Source organism: Papio anubis, unplaced genomic scaffold, assembly GCF_008728515.1.
Source record: "Papio anubis isolate 15944 unplaced genomic scaffold, Panubis1.0 scaffold685, whole genome shotgun sequence".
NCBI classification, from domain to species: Eukaryota; Metazoa; Chordata; class Mammalia; order Primates; family Cercopithecidae; genus Papio; species Papio anubis.
In genome coordinates this window covers 22,860-31,051 of record NW_022167070.1, presented here as the reverse complement: position 1 = coordinate 31,051, position 8,192 = coordinate 22,860, and the positions used below count along the sequence as shown (strand labels likewise).

General features: G+C 55.4%; 1 long non-coding RNA gene across 1 annotated transcript; it reads left to right on the top strand.

Moving 5' to 3' along the window:
• The first annotated feature begins 3,683 nt into the window (after positions 1-3,683).
• On the top strand, positions 3,684-6,589 carry LOC116273443. Its single transcript, XR_004181767.1, has 3 exons — positions 3,684-4,036; positions 4,253-4,491; positions 6,008-6,589. It is a non-coding gene; the product is annotated as an uncharacterized LOC116273443 (long non-coding RNA).
• The last annotated feature ends 1,603 nt before the right edge of the window (positions 6,590-8,192 follow it).

Sequence of the window (8,192 nt, the reverse complement as noted above, 5' to 3'; positions counted from 1 at the left end):
TCCACTTACACCCCCAGGTTCACTGAGAGAACGTGGGACAGGCCCTGACCCCGACATGCTGGCCACTGACCTCTACTACCTTGTCCTCAAAGGGGTGAGTGTGTAGCAGCCAGAGGGAGGGTGAGAAGATGGGGTGCCCCTCAGAGGGCAGGGAAGCTCAGGAAGGGGTACAGGCAGCCTGGCCTGTGGCTCACATGTGTAATCCCAGCACTTTGGGAGGCCTAGGTGGGTGGGTCACTTGAGGCCAGCCTGGTCAACTTGGTAAAACCCTGTATCTACTAAAAATACAACAATTAGCCGGTTATGCTGGCACAGTCCTATGATCCCAGCTACTCAGGAGGCTGAGGCAGGAGAATCGCTTGAAGCTGGGAGGTAGGTGGAAGTTGCAGTGAGGTGAGATTGTGCCACTGCACTCCAGCCTGGGCGATAGAGCAAGACTTTGTATGAAAAAAAAAAAAAAAAAAAAAAAAAAAAGGAATGGGCACCGGCAATGGAGGCAGATAAGGGCATGGAGGAAGCTGCCTCAGCGCCATCTCCTAGGAGGTGAGCCTAGGTGCCTGGAGGTCAGGGTTGCCTGGTGCTCTGGCCCACGTCTTCCTCTTTTCCTAGCCACCTGTTCTCAGGCAATGTGAGGCGTGTGTGCGAGTGTGGGCACAGTGTGGAGCAGTAAGGTGGTGTGGGTGGCCCTGTGTGCTCCAGGTTCAATGGGCAGATCTGCCAGGTGTGGGTGCTATTGCAGGCACAGCAGGCTTAGGTCCTCCCGTGCCTGCCCCCAAATAAAGTGGGGGCAAGAGGAGGCTGTTGTGTATTTCCTGCCCTAGCCTGGTTCCTTCCTTGCTAGGCTTTCCAGGGCTGACCAGTGGGACGGTCAGGGACTGGAGAGGCAGGGCAGGGTGGCCTGTAATCCTAGCACTTCGGAAGGGCAAGGTGTGAGGATGCTTGAGGCCAGGAGTTTGAGACCAACCTGGGCAACCCAGGGAGACCCCTGTGTTATTACCTCTACCAAATAATAAAAATAATTAGCCCAGCATGGTGATGGATGCCTGTAAGTCCCAGCTACTTGTAAGGCTGAGGTGAGAGGATCAGTTGCACCCAGGAGTGGAGGCTGCAGTGAGCTATGTTCACACCACTGCATTCCAGCCTGGACAACAGAGTGAGACCCTGTCTCAAAAAAAAAAAATCTTAAAAAAAATATGCTTTCGGAGTAAACTGGGCAAGGGCAGTAAGGGTGATAGATGGGAAGGGAAGAGGTGTCTCCCATCACAGCCTCTGCCCTGTCCAGGTCCCATTACTTTCAAATAGGGTATCACAGTGGCCTCCTATGCCAGGAGCAGTGGCTCACACCTGTAATCCTAGCACTTTTGGAGGCCTGGGCAACATAGCAAGACCCCAGCTAATACATTAATAAGAAAAAAATAGCCAAGTGGTCATGGTGGCTCACACCTGTAATCCCAGCACTGTAGGCTGAGGCTTGTGGATCACCTGAGGCCCCTAGTTGGAGACCAGCCTGGCCAACATGGTGAAAGCCTGTCTCTACTGAAAATACAACAATTAGCTGGGCCTGCTGGCAGGAGCCTGTAATCACAGCAACTGGAAAGACTGAGGCAGAATTGCTTGAACCCAGGAGATGAAGGTTGCAGTGAGCTGAGATCCCACCATTGCACTCCAGCTTGGGTGAAAAGAGCAAGCCCCTGTCTTAAACAAATAAAATGAAAAAAAAGGAGGAGGAGGAGTAAGAGGAAGAAGAAACAGCCAGACTTGGTGGCTCACTCCTGTAAACAAGGAGGCAAAGGAGGAGGAGGAGGAGAAGGGAGGCGTAGGAGAGGGAGGAGGAACAGCAGAAGCAGCAGCAGCCAGGCGTGGTGGCTCATGCCTGTAAAAGAGGAAGAGGAGGATGAGGAGGAGGAGGAGGAGGATGAGGAGGAGGAAAAGGAAACAGGCATGGTGGCTCACACCTGTAAAAGAGGAGGAGGAGGAGGAGGAAACAGCCAGGCGTGGTGACTCACACCTGTAAAGGAGGAGGAGGAGGAGGAGGAAACAGCCAGGCGTGGTGGCTCACGCCTGTAAAAGAGGAGGAGGAGGAAACAGCCAGGCGTCCTGGCTCACAGCTGTAAAGGAGGAGGAGGAGGAAACAGCCAGGCGTGGTGGCTCACACCTGTAAAGGAGGAGGTGGAAGAGAAGAAGCAAAAGGAAACAGCCAGGTGCGATGACTCACACCTGTAACGGAGGAGAAGGAGGAAACAGGCACAGTGGCTCATGCGTGTAAAAGAGGAGGAGAAATAGGAGGAAACAGCCAGGTACAATGGCTCACGCCTGTAAAAGAGGAGGAGGAGGAGGAAATAACACCCAGTTGTGGCTGATGACTGTAAAAGATGGGGAAGGAGGAGAAAACAGTCTGACAAGGTGGCTCAGGCCTATAGAGGAGGAGGAGGAAGAAACAGCCAGACATGGTGGCTCACATCTGTAAGGGAGAATGAGGAGGAGAAAGAAATAGTCAGGCGGTGGCTCCCGCCTTTAAATGAGGAGGAGGAGGAGGAGGAAAAGAAAGAACCAGGTGAGGTGGCTCATGCCTGTGGAGGAGGAGTAGGATGAGGAAATAGCCAGGCTTGATGGCTCCTGCCTGTAAAGGAGGAGGAGGAAGAGGAATAAACAGCCAGGCACGCTGGCTCCTGCCTTTAAATGAGGAGGAGGAGGGAAAAGCTGTCAGCTGTACCACAATTTGGAGGGCGGCATCCCAGATCTGCGGAGTGTTAGCTTCAGGCTGGTACGATCACTGAGCCTTTCAGGGCTGCCCCATCTTCCTACCAGGCTGCCCACTTCTTTTTTCTTTTTCTTTTAACTTTTTTTTTTTTTTTTTGAGACAGAGTCTCCCTCTGTGGCCCAGGCTGGAGTGCAGTGGCGTGATCTCAGCTCACTGCAACCTCTGCCTCCTGGGTTCAAGTGGTTCTCTTCTCTCAGACTCCTGAGTAGCCGGGACTACAGGCACGCACCACCATGCCCAGCTAATTTTCTTGTATTTTTACTAGAGATGGGGTTTCACCATATTGACCAGGCTGGTCTTGAACTCCTGACCTTGTGATCTGCTTGCCTCAGCCTCCCAAAGTGCTGGGACTACAGGTGTGACCCACTGCGCCCGGCCTTAATTTTATTTTTTGTAGAAATGGGGGTCCCTTAATTTTATTTTTTGTAGAGATGGGAGTCTCACTACATTTCCCAGGTTGGTCTCAAATTCCTGTCCTCAAGTCATCTTCCCACATTGGCCTCCCAAAGTGCTGAGATTACAAGTGTGAGCCACTATGCACGACCTTAATTTTTGTATTTTGGTATTTAGTATTTTTGTATTTTTGGTAGAGACAGGGTTTTGCCATGGTATCTAACTCCCGGACTCCAGCAATGTGCCCACCTTGGCCTCCCAAAGTGCTGGGGTTACAGGCATGAGCCACTGTGCCTGGCCAAATAAAGGGGAATCTTGAGTCTCTTTGTATTAGTCCTTTCTTCATTGTACTCAAAGATCTCGGCTCACTGCAACCTCCTCCTCCCAGGTTCAAGTGATTCTCCTGCTTCAGCCTCTCGAGTACTTAGGATTACAGGTGTGCACCACCACGCCTGGTTAATTTTTTGTATTTTCAGTAGAGACGAGTGTATCACCAGGTTGGCCAGCCTGGTCTCGAACTCCTGACTTCAGGTTATCGGCCCACCTCAGCCTCCCAAAGTGCTGGGATTACAGGCTTGAGCCACTGCACTTGGCCTCTCTCCCTGTATCTTCATGTGCCTGCAAACGCAAGAGGGAGTTCCTGGCCTCTTGGTTAGGGTCAGGGTCCCAGAAACGCAGGGTCAAGGCTATGATTCCATTCCTAGGATGTGCATTCTTGCAAGAGGCTGAATCCAACAGGCATGGAAGAGGCTCCGCTGTGGCTTGCTTGAATTCCTGCTGTGGATAGCAAGAGGAGGTGCTCCTTGAAGAAACGGGGGGATCCCACCAGTCTCAGGGGTTCTGTCCTGGCCTGCAGCCCTGGATCATCCAGTCTGTGCTGGGGTGAGGAACCAACCTTGCCCTTCTTGGCTGGGGCTGAGGGTGAGGGTCCCGCTTCCCCAAAGGCCTAGCCTGGGGTTTCAGCCGCAGGCCTCACTGGGCAGCACCAGGCCCATCCCTCCCCTCCAGGCCTGGCACTCGCCCACAGCAAAGATGGCACAGATCGTCTTAGGTACCTGATGCCACCCATCTGCCAGGCTCCACCCGCACTGCTGTTAGCCCTGCAGATGGTGACCAAGCGGTGGAGCGGAAAATGTGACCTGGTGGACGGGGTGTCCTGCACAGCATTCGGGCTGCTGTTGTGTGGCTGCTTGCTGGCACTGCAAAGCAGGATGCTGTACCCCCAGGAGAGCCCGTCGTGGGAGTCCGAGGAGCTGGGTGGCCTCTGGAGCTTCTGCAGATTTCGAAGCTGACACCAGGGCTTTAAGGAGCAATGGTACCTGTGGCCACTGCAGGAGGTGAGGACTCGGGTCAGGGCCAGGAGGCGCCTGGAATCCAGCTGGTGGGAGAGGGGAGCGCTGGCTCCCTGCCGGCTCCTTCCCTTGGGTGCCTGGAGCTGGGGGCCCAAAGGAGTTAAAGGTCAATGGGCTTGGGGGCACAGGACTGGGGGAAGGGCAACCCAGGGAAACCGGGAGGGCCGAGGCAGAGGAGGTGGGAAGAGGAAGAAGCACTCCTGCCAAGCCACCTCCTGAGGTGAAGGGTGAGCCCGGGCAGTGTCCTTTTTAATGTTTAGTTTTAATTTTTAAAAATTTCTTGAGACTGGGTTTGGCCCTGTCACCCAGGCTAGAGCTGAGTGGCACAATCCTAACTTCTGAGCTCAAGTGATTCTCCCACCCCAGCCTTGCAAGTTAGCTGGGGCCACCACGCCTGGCTAATTAGAAAATAATACTTGGACAGGTTAGGTAGCTAACTCCTGTAATCTCAGCACTTTGGGAGGCACAGGCAGGCGAATCACCTGAGGGCTGGAGTTTGAGACCAGTCTGGCCAACATGGTGAAACACTGCCTCTCCTAAAAATATAAAAATTAGCCGTGTGTGGGTGGTTCATGCTTGTAATCCCAGCTACTTGGGAGGCTGAGGCAGGAGAATTGGTTGAACCCAGGAGGCGGATGTTGCAATGAGCCAAGATCATGCCACTGCACTCCAACCTGGGTGAAAGAGTGAGACTCCATTTCAAAAAAAAAAAAAACAACACACACCAAAAGCCTGTTTTTTTTTTTTTTTTTTTTTTTTAAAGATATAGGCTCTTACTACGTTGGCCAGGCTAGTCTTGAACTCCTGGCCTCAAGCCATCCTCCCATGATGACCTCCCAAAGTGCTAATTACAGGCGTGAGCCACTCAGACACTCACCTGGCCAGAGCGGTGTGTCAGACCTGCACTGAGCCGGGTCCGGGGATCAGGAGGAGGGGAGAGTTTAGTCGTTCTGAGGTCAGCTCTGCCGAGACAGGAAGGTCCTTTGGTTTTCAAGGTTCAGATAGAGGACAGGACATGACATCAGGCCAAGGACACCACCCCTGTTCCGCTTCTGACTTGGCTGCGGTCAGCAGAGAAATGGGACCAGGTGAGGTCTGGGCTGCATTTGTCTCTTCTACATCCTCTTTTTCTGACTTTGCGGCATTCAGTACAGGAAGAAGAGGAGAGAGCTGAATGCTAGTGTGCGACCCACTCACAGTGTCCTAAGCAAAGCTCCCCCATCCCCCCAACCAGCCTTCCTCCGTGTGACAGGCAGTGGGTCAACTGTCTCAGGGATAATGGGTTCCATCCACTCCTAAGGAGGAACTCCTGGCCCCACTGACCCAGGTGCACAAACTGCCCTGGCAGTTGACCTGTCGTCAGCAAGTTGTCTGTACGTTCTGCCAAGAGTTCCTACGGTATGTCAGGACTTGCGCTAGGCCTGGGAGGCCCAGCTGTGCAACACACTTGCCCCAGATTTTTTGGGGACCTAGGAGCTGAGCCCTGCCCCTCTCTCCACAGTCAGGCCCCACCCTGGATGTGCCAGTTCCCTCCAGCTTCGATGACATTGGCTAGGACTGGCGCCTGCAACATTTTGTTAGCTGGGTGTTGTACGAATGGGAGGTGATCCTGCCAGAGCAATGGATCGAGGACCTGCGCACAAGAGTGGTGCTGAGTATTGGCAGTGCCCACTTCTATGCCATCGTGGTCAGTGCAGCCAGGAGAAGGCAGGGTGGTTGGGTGGGCATGGCTACCATCCAGCATGGGACCCCAGCAGCCACCCACAGCCTGTCTTCTGGGGTGGGATGGTGGGGATCCCTGCCCTGCCCTGGGGGCTGTGCCCTGTGTAGGGGGATAGGTAGCCTGATCTACTCCTTTGGGATACCATTCTTCCCCTCTGCCTGGCAGGCCCCTGAGCCCCATGCAGCAGGTTATGTGAGGGTGTGCCTGATAGCAGGGCCCCTCCTCATGCCCTGACTTGCCACCCCTTCCCTGTATCTCCTGTGTCTGCAGTGGGTGAATGGTGTCAACATGCTAGAGCATGAGGGGCTGACATCAGCATCTTGGTCCAGGTGGGACCCCTGCCCTCCTGCCTCTGCATCACTAATCACCATCAATAATATGCTCACCCCCAAGAAGGGGGGTCCCTGCCACTGGAGACCATCTGCTACATAACCAACACCTCCATGTGGGTACCATCCTGTCTCTACAGCTCGCACCCACCTTCCCCTCCAACCTCACTGCAGCCAGGAGGAAGAGGAAGGGCTTGGCCTGGAGAGGTCGCCATGAGGGATACCAAGAATGGACCTCTACAGGCCGATGGGAGGCCAGAGCTGGGCCTGTAGAGGCCAACTTCAGGACGATGTGGGGGCCTACAGAGGCCACTGGGAGGCCCAAGCTGGGCCTAGAGGAGCTGCCTGGGGGATGTTTGGGGGCCTGGAGACTCCATCGGAGGGCAGGAACTGAGCCTCCTGGAGAGGCCACCGTGAGGCCTGAGCTGGGCCTGGAGAGCTTGGCTAGAGGAAGTTTTGGGCCTACAAATGCCACCAGGAGTTGGGCGGGAACTGAGTCCAAAGAGGTTGCTGTGAGGCAGGAGTTGGGCCTGTACAGGCAGCTGAGAGGAAGAGCTGGGCCTGGAGAGGATGCCGGGAAGCTGCAGCCGGGTCTGGAGATTCCAACTTGAGGAGCTCCTCGGCCTGAGGAGGACGCCAAAAGGGGACAAACTGGGCCCAGAAAGGCCATTGTGAGGAGTTAGCTGGGTCTGAGGAGGCCATCAGGAAGCAGGAGAGGGGCCTGTCAAAGCTGCTGGAAGGCTGGAGCTTTAGACTGGGGAGGCTGCAGTGAGGCTGCGGCCTGGGTGTGGGAAAGTTTGCTGTGAGGCAGAGGCTGGGCCTGTATACGGGCTGTCAGGAGGCAGGAGACTGGGCCCGGAGAGGCCGACTGGAGGTCAAGTTCTGGGCCTGAAGCGGGAGCCAAAAGTCAACAACGGGGGATGGAAAAGCCACTGAGAGGCAGGAGGAGGGCTGGGCCTAAAGAGGCCATCTGGAGGCAGGAGGAGCTGGGTCTGGAGAGGCTGATGGGAGGACGTTGTGCACCTGGAGAGACGGCCAAGAGGAGAGAGCTGGGCCTGGGGAGACTGAGTTGAGGATGACTTGGGCCTGAAGAGGCTGCTGGGAGGCAGGAACTGGCCCCGGAGAGGCTGACTTTAGGGCAACATGGGCCTGCAGAGGCCACTGGGAGGAAGACCCGGGCCCGGAGAGGCCGATTGGAGGACGTACAGGGCCAGGAGAGGATACAAACTAGGAAACACTAGGCCTGGAAAGGACACCATCAAGGCATGATCTTGGCCTACGGAGGCCACTTGGAGGCAGTAGCTGGGCCTTCAGACGCCACAGAAGGGCAGGAGCGTGGCCCTATAGGGCCACTGTGAGGTAAGAGGCAGACCCGGAGAGGGCCCACTGCGAGGTAGAGGCTGGACCTGGAGAGGCTGCCCACAGGCAGGGGCTTGGCCTGGAGAGGCCAAGAGAGGCATGAGCTAGGCCCCAACAGACTGGCATGAGAGAGGACATAGGCCTAGAGAGGCCAGTGTGAGGCAGGAGCTCACACATCTGGGCAGGCCGCAAGAGGCATCAATTCGGCCAAAACAGGCCATGGTGGGAGGAGCTGGGCTTGTCAAGGATGCCAGGAGGCAGGCAGGCAGGAACCT